General features: G+C 52.0%; 29 non-coding genes and 2 pseudogenes across 29 annotated transcripts; 8 read left to right on the plus strand and 23 right to left on the minus strand.

Annotated features, from left to right (window-relative positions):
• Positions 1-227: 227 nt before the first annotated feature.
• LOC131453366 (U1 spliceosomal RNA) lies at positions 228-391 on the minus strand. The gene has a single exon (XR_009238091.1). It is a non-coding gene; the product is annotated as a U1 spliceosomal RNA (small nuclear RNA).
• Positions 392-793: 402 nt separating this feature from the next.
• On the plus strand, positions 794-912 carry LOC131453454 (5S ribosomal RNA). Its single transcript, XR_009238175.1, has one exon. It is a non-coding gene; the product is annotated as a 5S ribosomal RNA (ribosomal RNA).
• A 131-nt stretch (positions 913-1,043) lies between these two features.
• Positions 1,044-1,236, minus strand: LOC131453467 (U2 spliceosomal RNA). The gene has a single exon (XR_009238188.1). It is a non-coding gene; the product is annotated as a U2 spliceosomal RNA (small nuclear RNA).
• A 179-nt stretch (positions 1,237-1,415) lies between these two features.
• Positions 1,416-1,528, minus strand: LOC131453552 (U5 spliceosomal RNA). Its single transcript, XR_009238270.1, has one exon. It is a non-coding gene; the product is annotated as a U5 spliceosomal RNA (small nuclear RNA).
• Positions 1,529-2,175: 647 nt separating this feature from the next.
• On the minus strand, positions 2,176-2,339 carry LOC131453368 (U1 spliceosomal RNA). The gene has a single exon (XR_009238092.1). It is a non-coding gene; the product is annotated as a U1 spliceosomal RNA (small nuclear RNA).
• A 402-nt stretch (positions 2,340-2,741) lies between these two features.
• LOC131453465 (5S ribosomal RNA) lies at positions 2,742-2,860 on the plus strand. Its single transcript, XR_009238186.1, has one exon. It is a non-coding gene; the product is annotated as a 5S ribosomal RNA (ribosomal RNA).
• A 131-nt stretch (positions 2,861-2,991) lies between these two features.
• Positions 2,992-3,184, minus strand: LOC131453468 (U2 spliceosomal RNA). The gene has a single exon (XR_009238189.1). It is a non-coding gene; the product is annotated as a U2 spliceosomal RNA (small nuclear RNA).
• A 179-nt stretch (positions 3,185-3,363) lies between these two features.
• LOC131453553 (U5 spliceosomal RNA) lies at positions 3,364-3,476 on the minus strand. The gene has a single exon (XR_009238271.1). It is a non-coding gene; the product is annotated as a U5 spliceosomal RNA (small nuclear RNA).
• A 647-nt stretch (positions 3,477-4,123) lies between these two features.
• Positions 4,124-4,287, minus strand: LOC131453369 (U1 spliceosomal RNA). Its single transcript, XR_009238093.1, has one exon. It is a non-coding gene; the product is annotated as a U1 spliceosomal RNA (small nuclear RNA).
• Positions 4,288-4,689: 402 nt separating this feature from the next.
• Positions 4,690-4,808, plus strand: LOC131453476 (5S ribosomal RNA). Its single transcript, XR_009238197.1, has one exon. It is a non-coding gene; the product is annotated as a 5S ribosomal RNA (ribosomal RNA).
• A 149-nt stretch (positions 4,809-4,957) lies between these two features.
• Positions 4,958-5,150, minus strand: LOC131453469 (U2 spliceosomal RNA). The gene has a single exon (XR_009238190.1). It is a non-coding gene; the product is annotated as a U2 spliceosomal RNA (small nuclear RNA).
• Positions 5,151-5,329: 179 nt separating this feature from the next.
• LOC131453610 (U5 spliceosomal RNA) lies at positions 5,330-5,442 on the minus strand. Its single transcript, XR_009238325.1, has one exon. It is a non-coding gene; the product is annotated as a U5 spliceosomal RNA (small nuclear RNA).
• Positions 5,443-6,089: 647 nt separating this feature from the next.
• Positions 6,090-6,253, minus strand: LOC131453370 (U1 spliceosomal RNA). The gene has a single exon (XR_009238094.1). It is a non-coding gene; the product is annotated as a U1 spliceosomal RNA (small nuclear RNA).
• A 402-nt stretch (positions 6,254-6,655) lies between these two features.
• On the plus strand, positions 6,656-6,774 carry LOC131453291 (5S ribosomal RNA). Its single transcript, XR_009238024.1, has one exon. It is a non-coding gene; the product is annotated as a 5S ribosomal RNA (ribosomal RNA).
• A 149-nt stretch (positions 6,775-6,923) lies between these two features.
• Positions 6,924-7,116, minus strand: LOC131453484 (U2 spliceosomal RNA). Its single transcript, XR_009238205.1, has one exon. It is a non-coding gene; the product is annotated as a U2 spliceosomal RNA (small nuclear RNA).
• A 175-nt stretch (positions 7,117-7,291) lies between these two features.
• On the minus strand, positions 7,292-7,408 carry LOC131453565 (U5 spliceosomal RNA). The gene has a single exon (XR_009238283.1). It is a non-coding gene; the product is annotated as a U5 spliceosomal RNA (small nuclear RNA).
• Positions 7,409-8,055: 647 nt separating this feature from the next.
• Positions 8,056-8,219, minus strand: LOC131453371 (U1 spliceosomal RNA). Its single transcript, XR_009238095.1, has one exon. It is a non-coding gene; the product is annotated as a U1 spliceosomal RNA (small nuclear RNA).
• Positions 8,220-8,621: 402 nt separating this feature from the next.
• LOC131453292 (5S ribosomal RNA) lies at positions 8,622-8,740 on the plus strand. The gene has a single exon (XR_009238025.1). It is a non-coding gene; the product is annotated as a 5S ribosomal RNA (ribosomal RNA).
• Positions 8,741-8,925: 185 nt separating this feature from the next.
• On the minus strand, positions 8,926-9,118 carry LOC131453470 (U2 spliceosomal RNA). Its single transcript, XR_009238191.1, has one exon. It is a non-coding gene; the product is annotated as a U2 spliceosomal RNA (small nuclear RNA).
• A 179-nt stretch (positions 9,119-9,297) lies between these two features.
• Positions 9,298-9,410, minus strand: LOC131453554 (U5 spliceosomal RNA). Its single transcript, XR_009238272.1, has one exon. It is a non-coding gene; the product is annotated as a U5 spliceosomal RNA (small nuclear RNA).
• A 647-nt stretch (positions 9,411-10,057) lies between these two features.
• LOC131453372 (U1 spliceosomal RNA) lies at positions 10,058-10,221 on the minus strand. Its single transcript, XR_009238096.1, has one exon. It is a non-coding gene; the product is annotated as a U1 spliceosomal RNA (small nuclear RNA).
• A 402-nt stretch (positions 10,222-10,623) lies between these two features.
• On the plus strand, positions 10,624-10,742 carry LOC131453488 (5S ribosomal RNA). The gene has a single exon (XR_009238208.1). It is a non-coding gene; the product is annotated as a 5S ribosomal RNA (ribosomal RNA).
• Positions 10,743-10,909: 167 nt separating this feature from the next.
• On the minus strand, positions 10,910-11,102 carry LOC131453486 (U2 spliceosomal RNA). Its single transcript, XR_009238206.1, has one exon. It is a non-coding gene; the product is annotated as a U2 spliceosomal RNA (small nuclear RNA).
• Positions 11,103-11,281: 179 nt separating this feature from the next.
• LOC131453555 (U5 spliceosomal RNA) lies at positions 11,282-11,394 on the minus strand. Its single transcript, XR_009238273.1, has one exon. It is a non-coding gene; the product is annotated as a U5 spliceosomal RNA (small nuclear RNA).
• A 647-nt stretch (positions 11,395-12,041) lies between these two features.
• Positions 12,042-12,205, minus strand: LOC131453373 (U1 spliceosomal RNA). Its single transcript, XR_009238097.1, has one exon. It is a non-coding gene; the product is annotated as a U1 spliceosomal RNA (small nuclear RNA).
• Positions 12,206-12,607: 402 nt separating this feature from the next.
• Positions 12,608-12,716, plus strand: LOC131453308 (5S ribosomal RNA; annotated as a pseudogene).
• A 149-nt stretch (positions 12,717-12,865) lies between these two features.
• LOC131453487 (U2 spliceosomal RNA) lies at positions 12,866-13,058 on the minus strand. The gene has a single exon (XR_009238207.1). It is a non-coding gene; the product is annotated as a U2 spliceosomal RNA (small nuclear RNA).
• A 179-nt stretch (positions 13,059-13,237) lies between these two features.
• LOC131453557 (U5 spliceosomal RNA) lies at positions 13,238-13,350 on the minus strand. The gene has a single exon (XR_009238275.1). It is a non-coding gene; the product is annotated as a U5 spliceosomal RNA (small nuclear RNA).
• A 647-nt stretch (positions 13,351-13,997) lies between these two features.
• Positions 13,998-14,161, minus strand: LOC131453375 (U1 spliceosomal RNA). The gene has a single exon (XR_009238099.1). It is a non-coding gene; the product is annotated as a U1 spliceosomal RNA (small nuclear RNA).
• A 402-nt stretch (positions 14,162-14,563) lies between these two features.
• On the plus strand, positions 14,564-14,672 carry LOC131453309 (5S ribosomal RNA; annotated as a pseudogene).
• Positions 14,673-14,821: 149 nt separating this feature from the next.
• Positions 14,822-15,014, minus strand: LOC131453489 (U2 spliceosomal RNA). The gene has a single exon (XR_009238209.1). It is a non-coding gene; the product is annotated as a U2 spliceosomal RNA (small nuclear RNA).
• Between the last annotated feature and the right edge of the window lie 23 nt (positions 15,015-15,037).

The raw sequence follows: 15,037 nt of genomic DNA on the forward strand, positions 1-15,037 counted from the left end.
TTGGCATGATGGCCATGGATCCATCTCCAACAATCCAGTTCTACCTACAAAGAGCCGGGAAAGGGAGCATGACATTTCCTTAGAGCTAAAAGACAACACCCACAACCATCCCATTCCCAGCAACTTGGAAAGACTGGGGACGTCGCTCTGCGAGCACGTGAGAAGCCTGGAGATGGGCACACAAGGCGGAACCTTGGGCGGCTGACCTTTGCTTACAACTACGTCATCGGGGGAGAGCGCGGACGCAGTACCCCACTAGCAAAAATTATGCAGTCAAGATTCCCACGTTTGGGGAATTTGCAGGGGTCAGCACAACCAGAGTGCAATGGCTGAGCCTCGCCCTGGGTGAACCACCTTCTTGATCATGGTATCTCCCCTGCCAGGTAAGTATGAGGTGTACTTGCCCAGCACTGGGTGGCTGTTCCCAGACACAGCTCTTTGGCTGATGGTGCAGGAAATGGATAGTCCCAGAGTCCAATGCCTTGACTCAGGTGCTCGTTAATGCTGTGCTGTGTTCAACTTCAACCTCCAGCACACATTGGAGAGGAAACACTCGACCTTTTCACTGGCATACCTGGCTGTCATTTCCTATCGATTCAGCAACAACTGCACCTGACGGCACCAACAGCAGCTTACCCATCTCGGTGTAGCTTCCTAATACTGGAATAGAGTGTAGCAGGTAGTGGCGATAAAGGCTCAAGTGCAGTGTGTTCGGAAGGCTGCCTTTTGAGCCCCTCCACGAGCAGGGGGCCTTGCCTGGTCTATAAAAGGAGTCTGTGTCACCTGCCCGTCGGCTTACGGCCACACCACCCTGAGCGCGCCCGATCTCGTCTGATCTCGGAAGCTAAGCAGGGTCGGGCCTGGTTAGTACTTGGATGGGAGACCGCCTGGGAATACCAGGTGCTGTAAGCTTTTACACTGCAGCACGCTTTTACACTGCTGCTTCCTTACAAGAAACGTGGGCTTGCAATTACGTAGACGCACGGGCACACGTTAATGTCCTTCCAGTTTCAGCCTTGCTTTGGTTTTCACAGAAAAAAAGAGAACGGTGCACCGTTCCTGGTGGCACTGCAATACCAGGTCAATGCAAGGAGTGAAGAGAGCAAGCCCAAGGTTTCACCGCCCAATGCTCAAAAATGCATTTAATATTTAATCCCCATATAGAGGACATATCAGATATTAAACTGATAAGAACAGATACTACACTTGATCTTAGCCAAAAGGCCGAGAAGCGATGGCCCACCAGTGTCTGGGGCCAACTCAAGATCTTGGCGCACAAGTTACTTGTTGTGGTGCCGTGTTTCTGAAGTGCGCATAACAAAGGCTGCTGCTGCTCACCTCCACCCCCAGGTGATCTAAGTGCACCTCTGAGCCGTGACGGACAGCTGCTTGACATTTGACACACTCAAAGGGCGCAGCCATACAGCAAAGCCCACCAAAAATAACTTAAACTCTTGGACGTTCCTCTCCACGGAAGTCTTTAGTAAAAGGCGAAAGACTTGAGCATTTTGAAGAAAAACCAGAGTCAACATAGCCCCTCTCCTTGAGAGCAGCCAAGGAGTCTATCCGCCAGAGTCACCACAGTCTCGGTCGGCCCGGCCGGCCACCTTGGGACAGCCTTTCTTCAACGTTTTTGGTTTGCCGGCCAATCAACCGCCCACATTTGACTGCATGTTTGGAAGCGCATTCTTACCGTTGGTTGTGTGCTGCAGTTTTCTATCAACCGCTGAGGCTGTGGCACATTCCTCGCTCACGGGGGACACCTCCAAGGTTTAGTGGTAGATGTGAGTGCATGAGCAAAGCAGCTCTGTGTCACACCGAGCAGTACAAACTGCCGGGCCGTTTCCCAACTCCTCCGGGCTTCTGAAATGGTGAGCTGCTCCTGGCATCGCTTCAATATCAGGTCAATGTACAGGAGTGGACGGAGCAAGCGCCAAAGTATTAACCCTTGGCATGATGGCCATGGATCCATCTCCAACAATCCAGTTCTACCTACAAAGAGCCGGGAAAGGGAGCATGACATTTCCTTAGAGCTAAAAGACAACACCCACAACCATCCCATTCCCAGCAACTTGGAAAGACTGGGGACGTCGCTCTGCGAGCACGTGAGAAGCCTGGAGATGGGCACACAAGGCGGAACCTTGGGCGGCTGACCTTTGCTTACAACTACGTCATCGGGGGAGAGCGCGGACGCAGTACCCCACTAGCAAAAATTATGCAGTCAAGATTCCCACGTTTGGGGAATTTGCAGGGGTCAGCACAACCAGAGTGCAATGGCTGAGCCTCGCCCTGGGTGAACCACCTTCTTGATCATGGTATCTCCCCTGCCAGGTAAGTATGAGGTGTACTTGCCCAGCACTGGGTGGCTGTTCCCAGACACAGCTCTTTGGCTGATGGTGCAGGAAATGGATAGTCCCAGAGTCCAATGCCTTGACTCAGGTGCTCGTTAATGCTGTGCTGTGTTCAACTTCAACCTCCAGCACACATTGGAGAGGAAACACTCGACCTTTTCACTGGCATACCTGGCTGTCATTTCCTATCGATTCAGCAACAACTGCACCTGACGGCACCAACAGCAGCTTACCCATCTCGGTGTAGCTTCCTAATACTGGAATAGAGTGTAGCAGGTAGTGGCGATAAAGGCTCAAGTGCAGTGTGTTCGGAAGGCTGCCTTTTGAGCCCCTCCACGAGCAGGGGGCCTTGCCTGGTCTATAAAAGGAGTCTGTGTCACCTGCCCGTCGGCTTACGGCCACACCACCCTGAGCGCGCCCGATCTCGTCTGATCTCGGAAGCTAAGCAGGGTCGGGCCTGGTTAGTACTTGGATGGGAGACCGCCTGGGAATACCAGGTGCTGTAAGCTTTTACACTGCAGCACGCTTTTACACTGCTGCTTCCTTACAAGAAACGTGGGCTTGCAATTACGTAGACGCACGGGCACACGTTAATGTCCTTCCAGTTTCAGCCTTGCTTTGGTTTTCACAGAAAAAAAGAGAACGGTGCACCGTTCCTGGTGGCACTGCAATACCAGGTCAATGCAAGGAGTGAAGAGAGCAAGCCCAAGGTTTCACCGCCCAATGCTCAAAAATGCATTTAATATTTAATCCCCATATAGAGGACATATCAGATATTAAACTGATAAGAACAGATACTACACTTGATCTTAGCCAAAAGGCCGAGAAGCGATGGCCCACCAGTGTCTGGGGCCAACTCAAGATCTTGGCGCACAAGTTACTTGTTGTGGTGCCGTGTTTCTGAAGTGCGCATAACAAAGGCTGCTGCTGCTCACCTCCACCCCCAGGTGATCTAAGTGCACCTCTGAGCCGTGACGGACAGCTGCTTGACATTTGACACACTCAAAGGGCGCAGCCATACAGCAAAGCCCACCAAAAATAACTTAAACTCTTGGACGTTCCTCTCCACGGAAGTCTTTAGTAAAAGGCGAAAGACTTGAGCATTTTGAAGAAAAACCAGAGTCAACATAGCCCCTCTCCTTGAGAGCAGCCAAGGAGTCTATCCGCCAGAGTCACCACAGTCTCGGTCGGCCCGGCCGGCCACCTTGGGACAGCCTTTCTTCAACGTTTTTGGTTTGCCGGCCAATCAACCGCCCACATTTGACTGCATGTTTGGAAGCGCATTCTTACCGTTGGTTGTGTGCTGCAGTTTTCTATCAACCGCTGAGGCTGTGGCACATTCCTCGCTCACGGGGGACACCTCCAAGGTTTAGTGGTAGATGTGAGTGCATGAGCAAAGCAGCTCTGTGTCACACCGAGCAGTACAAACTGCCGGGCCGTTTCCCAACTCCTCCGGGCTTCTGAAATGGTGAGCTGCTCCTGGCATCGCTTCAATATCAGGTCAATGTACAGGAGTGGACGGAGCAAGCGCCAAAGTATTAACCCTTGGCATGATGGCCATGGATCCATCTCCAACAATCCAGTTCTACCTACAAAGAGCCGGGAAAGGGAGCATGACATTTCCTTAGAGCTAAAAGACAACACCCACAACCATCCCATTCCCAGCAACTTGGAAAGACTGGGGACGTCGCTCTGCGAGCACGTGAGAAGCCTGGAGATGGGCACACAAGGCGGAACCTTGGGCGGCTGACCTTTGCTTACAACTACGTCATCGGGGGAGAGCGCGGACGCAGTACCCCACTAGCAAAAATTATGCAGTCAAGATTCCCACGTTTGGGGAATTTGCAGGGGTCAGCACAACCAGAGTGCAATGGCTGAGCCTCGCCCTGGGTGAACCACCTTCTTGATCATGGTATCTCCCCTGCCAGGTAAGTATGAGGTGTACTTGCCCAGCACTGGGTGGCTGTTCCCAGACACAGCTCTTTGGCTGATGGTGCAGGAAATGGATAGTCCCAGAGTCCAATGCCTTGACTCAGGTGCTCGTTAATGCTGTGCTGTGTTCAACTTCAACCTCCAGCACACATTGGAGAGGAAACACTCGACCTTTTCACTGGCATACCTGGCTGTCATTTCCTATCGATTCAGCAACAACTGCACCTGACGGCACCAACAGCAGCTTACCCATCTCGGTGTAGCTTCCTAATACTGGAATAGAGTGTAGCAGGTAGTGGCGATAAAGGCTCAAGTGCAGTGTGTTCGGAAGGCTGCCTTTTGAGCCCCTCCACGAGCAGGGGGCCTTGCCTGGTCTATAAAAGGAGTCTGTGTCACCTGCCCGTCGGCTTACGGCCACACCACCCTGAGCGCGCCCGATCTCGTCTGATCTCGGAAGCTAAGCAGGGTCGGGCCTGGTTAGTACTTGGATGGGAGACCGCCTGGGAATACCAGGTGCTGTAAGCTTTTACACTGCAGCACGCTTTTACACTGCAGCACGCTTTTACACTGCTGCTTCCTTACAAGAAACGTGGGCTTGCAATTACGTTGACGCACGGGCACACGTTAATGTCCTTCCAGTTTCAGCCTTGCTTTGGTTTTCACAGAAAAAAAGAGAACGGTGCACCGTTCCTGGTGGCACTGCAATACCAGGTCAATGCAAGGAGTGAAGAGAGCAAGCCCAAGGTTTCACCGCCCAATGCTCAAAAATGCATTTAATATTTAATCCCCATATAGAGGACATATCAGATATTAAACTGATAAGAACAGATACTACACTTGATCTTAGCCAAAAGGCCGAGAAGCGATGGCCCACCAGTGTCTGGGGCCAACTCAAGATCTTGGCGCACAAGTTACTTGTTGTGGTGCCGTGTTTCTGAAGTGCGCATAACAAAGGCTGCTGCTGCTCACCTCCACCCCCAGGTGATCCAAGTGCACCTCTGAGCCGTGACAGACAGCTGCTTGACATTTGACACACTCAAAGGGCGCAGCCATACAGCAAAGCCCACCAAAAATAACTTAAACTCTTGGACGTACCTCTCCACGGAAGTCTTTAGTAAAAGGCGAAAGACTTGAGCATTTTGAAGAATAACCAGAGTCAACATAGCCCCTCTCCTTGAGAGCAGCCAAGGAGTCTATCCGCCAGAGTCACCACAGTCTCGGTCGGCCCGGCCGGCCACCTTGGGACAGCCTTTCTTCAACGTTTTTGGTTTGCCGGCCAATCAACCGCCCACATTTGACTGCATGTTTGGAAGCGCATTCTTACCGTTGGTTGTGTGCTGCAGTTTTCTATCAACCGCTGAGGCTGTGGCACATTCCTCGCTCACGGGGGACACCTCCAAGGTTTAGTGGTAGATGTGAGTGCATGAGCAAAGCAGCTCTGTGTCACACCGAGCAGTACAAACTGCCGGGCCGTTTGCCAACTCCTCCGGGCTTCTGAAATGGTGAGCTGCTCCTGGCATCGCTTCAATATCAGGTCAATGTACAGGAGTGGACGGAGCAAGCGCCAAAGTATTAACCCTTGGCATGATGGCCATGGATCCATCTCCAACAATCCAGTTCTACCTACACTGAGCCGGGAAAGGGAGCATGACATTTCCTTAGAGCTAAAAGACAACACCCACAACCATCCCATTCCCAGCAACTTGGAAAGACTGGGGACGTCGCTCTGCGAGCACGTGAGAAGCCTGGAGATGGGCACACAAGGCGGAACCTTGGGCGGCTGACCTTTGCTTACAACTACGTCATCGGGGGAGAGCGCGGACGCAGTACCCCACTAGCAAAAATTATGCAGTCAAGATTCCCACGTTTGGGGAATTTGCAGGGGTCAGCACAACCAGAGTGCAATGGCTGAGCCTCGCCCTGGGTGAACCACCTTCTTGATCATGGTATCTCCCCTGCCAGGTAAGTATGAGGTGTACTTGCCCAGCACTGGGTGGCTGTTCCCAGACACAGCTCTTTGGCTGATGGTGCAGGAAATGGATAGTCCCAGAGTCCAATGCCTTGACTCAGGTGCTCGTTAATGCTGTGCTGTGTTCAACTTCAACCTCCAGCACACATTGGAGAGGAAACACTCGACCTTTTCACTGGCATACCTGGCTGTCATTTCCTATCGATTCAGCAACAACTGCCCCTGACGGCACCAACAGCAGCTTACCCATCTCGGTGTAGCTTCCTAATACTGGAATAGAGTGTAGCAGGTAGTGGCGATAAAGGCTCAAGTGCAGTGTGTTCGGAAGGCTGCCTTTTGAGCCCCTCCACGAGCAGGGGGCCTTGCCTGGTCTATAAAAGGAGTCTGTGTCACCTGCCCGTCGGCTTACGGCCACACCACCCTGAGCACGCCCGATCTCGTCTGATCTCGGAAGCTAAGCAGGGTCGGGCCTGGTTAGTACTTGGATGGGAGACCGCCTGGGAATACCAGGTGCTGTAAGCTTTTACACTGCAGCACGCTTTTACACTGCAGCACGCTTTTACACTGCTGCTTCCTTACAAGAAACGTGGGCTTGCAATTACGTTGACGCACGGGCACACGTTAATGTCCTTCCAGTTTCAGCCTTGCTTTGGTTTTCACAGAAAAAAAGAGAACGGTGCACCGTTCCTGGTGGCACTGCAATACCAGGTCAATGCAAGGAGTGAAGAGAGCAAGCCCAAGGTTTCACCGCCCAATGCTCAAAAATGCATTTAGTATTTAATCCCCATATAGAGGACATATCAGATATTAAACTGATAAGAACAGATACTACACTTGATCTTAGCCAAAAGGCCGAGAAGCGATGGCCCACCAGTGTCTGGGGCCAACTCAAGATCTTGGCGCAGAAGTTACTTGTTGTGGTGCCGTGTTTCTGAAGTGCGCATAACAAAGGCTGCTGCTGCTCACCTCCACCCCCAGGTGATCTAAGTGCACCTCTGAGCCGTGACGGACAGCTGCTTGACATTTGACACACTCAAAGGGCTCAGCCATACAGCAAAGCCCACCAAAAATAACTTAAACTCTTGGACATTCCTCTCCACGGAAGTCTTTAGTAAAAGGCGAAAGACTTGAGCATTTTGAAGAAAAACCAGAGTCAACATAGCCCCTCTCCTTGAGAGCAGCCAAGGAGTCTATCCGCCAGAGTCACCACAGTCTCGGTCGGCCCGGCCGGCCACCTTGGGACAGCCTTTCTTCAACGTTTTTGGTTTGCCGGCCAATCAACCGCCCACATTTGACTGCATGTTTGGAAGCGCATTCTTACCGTTGGTTGTGTGCTGCAGTTTTCTATCAACCGCTGAGGCTGTGGCACATTCCTCGCTCACGGGGGACACCTCCAAGGTTTAGTGGTAGATGTGAGTGCATGAGCAAAGCAGCTCTGTGTCACACCGAGCAGTACAAACTGCCGGGCCGTTTCCCAACTCCTCCGGGCTTCTGAAATGGTGAGCTGCTCCTGGCATCGCTTCAATATCAGGTCAATGTACAGGAGTGGACGGAGCAAGCGCCAAAGTATTAACCCTTGGCATGATGGCCATGGATCCATCTCCAACAATCCAGTTCTACCTACAAAGAGCCGGGAAAGGGAGCATGACATTTCCTTAGAGCTAAGAGACAACACCCACAACCATCCCATTCCCAGCAACTTGGAAAGACTGGGGACGTCGCTCTGCGAGCACGTGAGAAGCCTGGAGATGGGCACACAAGGTGGAACCTTGGGCGGCTGACCTTTGCTTACAACTACGTCATCGGGGGAGAGCGCGGACGCAGTACCCCACTAGCAAAAATTATGCAGTCAAGATTCCCACGTTTGGGGAATTTGCAGGGGTCAGCACAACCAGAGTGCAATGGCTGAGCCTCGCCCTGGGTGAACCACCTTCTTGATCATGGTATCTCCCCTGCCAGGTAAGTATGAGGTGTACTTGCCCAGCACTGGGTGGCTGTTCCCAGACACAGCTCTTTGGCTGATGGTGCAGGAAATGGATAGTCCCAGAGTCCAATGCCTTGACTCAGGTGCTCGTTAATGCTGTGCTGTGTTCAACTTCAACCTCCAGCACACATTGGAGAGGAAACACTCGACCTTTTCACTGGCATACCTGGCTGTCATTTCCTATCGATTCAGCAACAACTGCACCTGACGGCACCAACAGCAGCTTACCCATCTCGGTGTAGCTTCCTAATACTGGAATAGAGTGTAGCAGGTAGTGGCGATAAAGGCTCAAGTGCAGTGTGTTCGGAAGGCTGCCTTTTGAGCCCCTCCACGAGCAGGGGGCCTTGCCTGGTCTATAAAAGGAGTCTGTGTCACCTGCCCGTCAGCTTACGGCCACACCACCCTGAGCACGCCCGATCTCGTCTGATCTCGGAAGCTAAGCAGGGTCGGGCCTGGTTAGTACTTGGATGGGAGACCGCCTGGGAATACCAGGTGCTGTAAGCTTTTACACTGCAGCACGCTTTTACACTGCAGCACGCTTTTACACTGCAGCACGCTTTTACACTGCAGCACGCTTTTACACTGCTGCTTCCTTACAAGAAACGTGGGCTTGCAATTACGTTGATGCACGGGCACACGTTAATGTCCTTCCAGTTTCAGCCTTGCTTTGGTTTTCACAGAAAAAAAGAGAACGGTGCACCGTTCCTGGTGGCACTGCAATACCAGGTCAATGCAAGGAGTGAAGAGAGCAAGCCCAAGGTTTCACCGCCCAATGCTCAAAAATGCATTTAATATTTAATCCCCATATAGAGGACATATCAGATATTAAACTGATAAGAACAGATACTACACTTGATCTTAGCCAAAAGGCCGAGAAGCGATGGCCCACCAGTGTCTGGGGCCAACTCAAGATCTTGGCGCACAAGTTACTTGTTGTGGTGCCGTGTTTCTGAAGTGCGCATAACAAAGGCTGCTGCTGCTCACCTCCACCCCCAGGTGATCTAAGTGCACCTCTGAGCCGTGACGGACAGCTGCTTCACATTTGACACACACAAAGGGCGCAGCCATACAGCAAAGCCCACCAAAAATAACTTAAACTCTTGGACGTTCCTCTCCACGGAAGTCTTTAGTAAAAGGCGAAAGACTTGAGCATTTTGAAGAAAAACCAGAGTCAACATAGCCCCTCTCCTTGAGAGCAGCCAAGGAGTCTATCCGCCAGAGTCACCACAGTCTCGGTCGGCCCGACCGGCCACCTTGGGACAGCCTTTCTTCAACGTTTTTAGTTTGCCGGCCAATCAACCGCCCACATTTGACTGCATGTTTGGAAGCGCATTCTTACCGTTGGTTGTGTGCTGCAGTTTTCTATCAACCGCTGAGGCTGTGGCACATTCCTCGCTCACGGGGGACACCTCCAAGGTTTAGTGGTAGATGTGAGTGCATGAGCAAAGCAGCTCTGTGTCACACCGAGCAGTACAAACTGCCGGGCCGTTTCCCAACTCCTCCGGGCTTCTGAAATGGTGAGCTGCTCCTGGCATCGCTTCAATATCAGGTCAATGTACAGGAGTGGACGGAGCAAGCGCCAAAGTATTAACCCTTGGCATGATGGCCATGGATCCATCTCCAACAATCCAGTTCTACCTACAAAGAGCCGGGAAAGGGAGCATGACATTTCCTTAGAGCTAAGAGACAACACCCACAACCATCCCATTCCCAGCAACTTGGAAAGACTGGGGACGTCGCTCTGCGAGCACGTGAGAAGCCTGGAGATGGGCACACAAGGCGGAACCTTGGGCGGCTGACCTTTGCTTACAACTACGTCATCGGGGGAGAGCGCGGACGCAGTACCCCACTAGCAAAAATTATGCAGTCAAGATTCCCACGTTTGGGGAATTTGCAGGGGTCAGCACAACCAGAGTGCAATGGCTGAGCCTCGCCCTGGGTGAACCACCTTCTTGATCATGGTATCTCCCCTGCCAGGTAAGTATGAGGTGTACTTGCCCAGCACTGGGTGGCTGTTCCCAGACACAGCTCTTTGGCTGATGGTGCAGGAAATGGATAGTCCCAGAGTCCAATGCCTTGACTCAGGTGCTCGTTAATGCTGTGCTGTGTTCAACTTCAACCTCCAGCACACATTGGAGAGGAAACACTCGACCTTTTCACTGGCATACCTGGCTGTCATTTCCTATCGATTCAGCAACAACTGCACCTGACGGCACCAACAGCAGCTTACCCATCTCGATGTAGCTTCCTAATACTGGAATAGAGTGTAGCAGGTAGTGGCGATAAAGGCTCAAGTGCAGTGTGTTCGGAAGGCTGACTTTTGAGCCCCTCCACGAGCAGGGGGCCTTGCCTGGTCTATAAAAGGAGTCTGTGTCACCTGCCCGTCGGCTTACGGCCACACCACCCTGAGCGCGCCCGATCTCGTCTGATCTCGGAAGCTAAGCAGGGTCGGGCCTGGTTAGTACTTGGATGGGAGACCGCCTGGGAATACCAGGTGCTGTAAGCTTTTACACTGCAGCACGCTTTTACACTGCAGCACGCTTTTACACTGCAGCACGCTTTTACACTGCTGCTTCCTTACAAGAAACGTGGGCTTGCAATTACGTTGACGCACGGGCACACGTTAATGTCCTTCCAGTTTCAGCCTTGCTTTGGTTTTCACAGAAAAAAAGAGAACGGTGCACCGTTCCTGGTGGCACTGCAATACCAGGTCAATGCAAGGAGTGAAGAGAGCAAGCCCAAGGTTTCACCGCCCAATGCTCAAAAATGCATTTAGTATTTAATCCCCATATAGAGGACATATCAGATATTAAACTGATAAGAACAGATACTACACTTGATCTTAGCCAAAAGGCCGAGAAGCGATGGCCCACCAGTGTCTGGGGCCAACTCAAGATCTTGGCGCACAAGTTACTTGTTGTGGTGCCGTGTTTCTGAAGTGCGCATAACAAAGGCTGCTGCTGCTCACCTCCACCCCCAGGTGATCTAAGTGCACCTCTGAGCCGTGACGGACAGCTGCTTGACATTTGACACACTCAAAGGGCGCAGCCATACAGCAAAGCCCACCAAAAATAACTTAAACTCTTGGACGTTCCTCTCCACGGAAGTCTTTAGTAAAAGGCGAAAGACTTGAGCATTTTGAAGAAAAACCAGAGTCAACATAGTCCCTCTCCTTGAGAGCAGCCAAGGAGTCTATCCGCCAGAGTCACCACAGTCTCGGTCGGCCCGGCCGGCCACCTTGGGACAGCCTTTCTTCAACGTTTTTGGTTTGCCGGCCAATCAACCGCCCACATTTGACTGCATGTTTGGAAGCGCATTCTTACCGTTGGTTGTGTGCTGCAGTTTTCTATCAACCGCTGAGGCTGTGGCACATTCCTCGCTCACGGGGGACACCTCCAAGGTTTAGTGCTAGATGTGAGTGCATGAGCAAAGCAGCTCTGTGTCACACCGAGCAGTACAAACTGCCGGGCCGTTTCCCAACTCCTCCGGGCTTCTGAAATGGTGAGCTGCTCCTGGCATCGCTTCAATATCAGGTCAATGTACAGGAGTGGACGGAGCAAGCGCCAAAGTATTAACCCTTGGCATGATGGCCATGGATCCATCTCCAACAATCCAGTTCTACCTACAAAGAGCCGGGAAAGGGAGCATGACATTTCCTTAGAGCTAAGAGACAACACCCACAACCATCCCATTCCCAGCAACTTGGAAAGACTGGGGACGTCGCTCTGCGAGCACGTGAGAAGCCTGGAGATGGGCACACAAGGCGGAACCTTGGGCGGCTGACCTTTGCTTACAACTACGTCATCGGGGGAGAGCGCGGACGCAGTACCCCACTAGCAAAAATTATGCAGTCAAGATTCCCACGTTTGGGGAATTTGCAGGGGTCAGCACAACCAGAGTGCAATGGCTGAGCCTCGCCCTGGGTGAACCACCTTCTTGATCATGGTATCTCCCCTGCCAGGTAAGTATGAGGTGTACTTGCCCAGCACTGGGTGGCTGTTCCCAGACACAGCTCTTTGGCTGATGGTGCAGGAAATGGATAGTCCCAGAGTCCAATGCCTTGACTCAGGTGCTCGTTAATGCTGTGCTGTGTTCAACTTCAACCTCCAGCACACATTGGAGAGGAAACACTCGACCTTTTCACTGGCATACCTGGCTGTCATTTCCTATCGATTCAGCAACAACTGCACCTGACGGCACCAACAGCAGCTTACCCATCTCGATGTAGCTTCCTAATACTGGAATAGAGTGTAGCAGGTAGTGGCGATAAAGGCTCAAGTGCAGTGTGTTCGGAAGGCTGACTTTTGAGCCCCTCCACGAGCAGGGGGCCTTGCCTGGTCTATAAAAGGAGTCTGTGTCACCTGCCCGTCGGCTTACGGCCACACCACCCTGAGCACGCCCGATCTCGGAAGCTAAGCAGGGTCGGGCCTGGTTAGTACTTGGATGGGAGACCGCCTGGGAATACCAGGTGCTGTAAGCTTTTACACTGCAGCACGCTTTTACACTGCAGCACGCTTTTACACTGCTGCTTCCTTACAAGAAACGTGGGCTTGCAATTACGTTGACGCACGGGCACACGTTAATGTCCTTCCAGTTTCAGCCTTGCTTTGGTTTTCACAGAAAAAAAGAGAACGGTGCACCGTTCCTGGTGGCACTGCAATACCAGGTCAATGCAAGGAGTGAAGAGAGCAAGCCCAAGGTTTCACCGCCCAATGCTCAAAAATGCATTTAGTATTTAATCCCCATATAGAGGACATATCAGATATTAAACTGATAAGAACAGATACTACACTTGATCTTAGCCAAAAGGCCGAGAAGCGATGGCCCACCAGTGTCTGGGGCCAACTCAAGATCTTGGCGCACAAGTTACTTGTTGTGGTGCCGTGTTTCTGAAGTGCGCATAACAAAGGCTGCTGCTGCTCACCTCCACCCCCAGGTGATCTAAGTGCACCTCTGAGCCGTGACGGACAGCTGCTTGACATTTGACACACTCAAAGGGCGCAGCCATACAGCAAAGCCCACCAAAAATAACTTAAACTCTTGGACGTTCCTCTCCACGGAAGTCTTTAGTAAAAGGCGAAAGACTTGAGCATTTTGAAGAAAAACCAGAGTCAACATAGTCCCTCTCCTTGAGAGCAGCCAAGGAGTCTATCCGCCAGAGTCACCACAGTCTCGGTCGGCCCGGCCGGCCACCTTGGGACAGCCTTTCTTCAACGTTTTTGGTTTGCCGGCCAATCAACCGCCCACATTTGACTGCATGTTTGGAAGCGCATTCTTACCGTTGGTTGTGTGCTGCAGTTTTCTATCAACCGCTGAGGCTGTGGCACATTCCTCGCTCACGGGGGACACCTCCAAGGTTTAGTGCTAGATGTGAGTGCATGAGCAAAGCAGCTCTGTGTCACACCGAGCAGTACAAACTGCCGGGCCGTTTCCCAACTCCTCCGGGCTTCTGAAATGGTGAGCTGCTCCTGGCATCGCTTCAATATCAGGTCAATGTACAGGAGTGGACGGAGCAAGCGCCAAAGTATTAACCCTTGGCATGATGGCCATGGATCCATCTCCAACAATCCAGTTCTACCTACAAAGAGCCGGGAAAGGGAGCATGACATTTCCTTAGAGCTAAGAGACAACACCCACAACCATCCCATTCCCAGCAACTTGGAAAGACTGGGGACGTCGCTCTGCGAGCACGTGAGAAGCCTGGAGATGGGCACACAAGGCGGAACCTTGGGCGGCTGACCTTTGCTTACAACTACGTCATCGGGGGAGAGCGCGGACGCAGTACCCCACTAGCAAAAATTATGCAGTCAAGATTCCCACGTTTGGGGAATTTGCAGGGGTCAGCACAACCAGAGTGCAATGGCTGAGCCTCGCCCTGGGTGAACCACCTTCTTGATCATGGTATCTCCCCTGCCAGGTAAGTATGAGGTGTACTTGCCCAGCACTGGGTGGCTGTTCCCAGACACAGCTCTTTGGCTGATGGTGCAGGAAATGGATAGTCCCAGAGTCCAATGCCTTGACTCAGGTGCTCGTTAATGCTGTGCTGTGTTCAACTTCAACCTCCAGCACACATTGGAGAGGAAACACTCGACCTTTTCACTGGCATACCTGGCTGTCATTTCCTATCGATTCAGCAACAACTGCACCTGACGGCACCAACAGCAGCTTACCCATCTCGATGTAGCTTCCTAATACTGGAATAGAGTGTAGCAGGTAGTGGCGATAAAGGCTCAAGTGCAGTGTGTTCGGAAGGCTGACTTTTGAGCCCCTCCACGAGCAGGGGGCCTTGCCTGGTCTATAAAAGGAGTCTGTGTCACCTGCCCGTCGGCTTACGGCCACACCACCCTGAGCACGCCCGATCTCGGAAGCTAAGCAGGGTCGGGCCTGGTTAGTACTTGGATGGGAGACCGCCTGGGAATACCAGGTGCTGTAAGCTTTTACACTGCAGCACGCTTTTACACTGCAGCACGCTTTTACACTGCTGCTTCCTTACAAGAAACGTGGGCTTGCAATTACGTTGACGCACGGGCACACGTTAATGTCCTTCCAGTTTCAGCCTTGCTTTGGTTTTCACAGAAAAAAAGAGAACGGTGCACCGTTCCTGGTGGCACTGCAATACCAGGTCAATGCAAGGAGTGAAGAGAGCAAGCCCAAGGTTTCACCGCCCAATGCTCAAAAATGCATTTAGTATTTAATCCCCATATAGAGGACATATCAGATATTAAACTGATAAGAACAGATACTACACTTGATCTTAGCCAAAAGGCCGAGAAGCGATGGCCCACCAGTGTCTGGGGCCAA

Source organism: Solea solea, unplaced genomic scaffold (genome assembly GCF_958295425.1).
Source record: "Solea solea unplaced genomic scaffold, fSolSol10.1 scaffold_35, whole genome shotgun sequence".
NCBI classification, from domain to species: Eukaryota; Metazoa; Chordata; class Actinopteri; order Pleuronectiformes; family Soleidae; genus Solea; species Solea solea.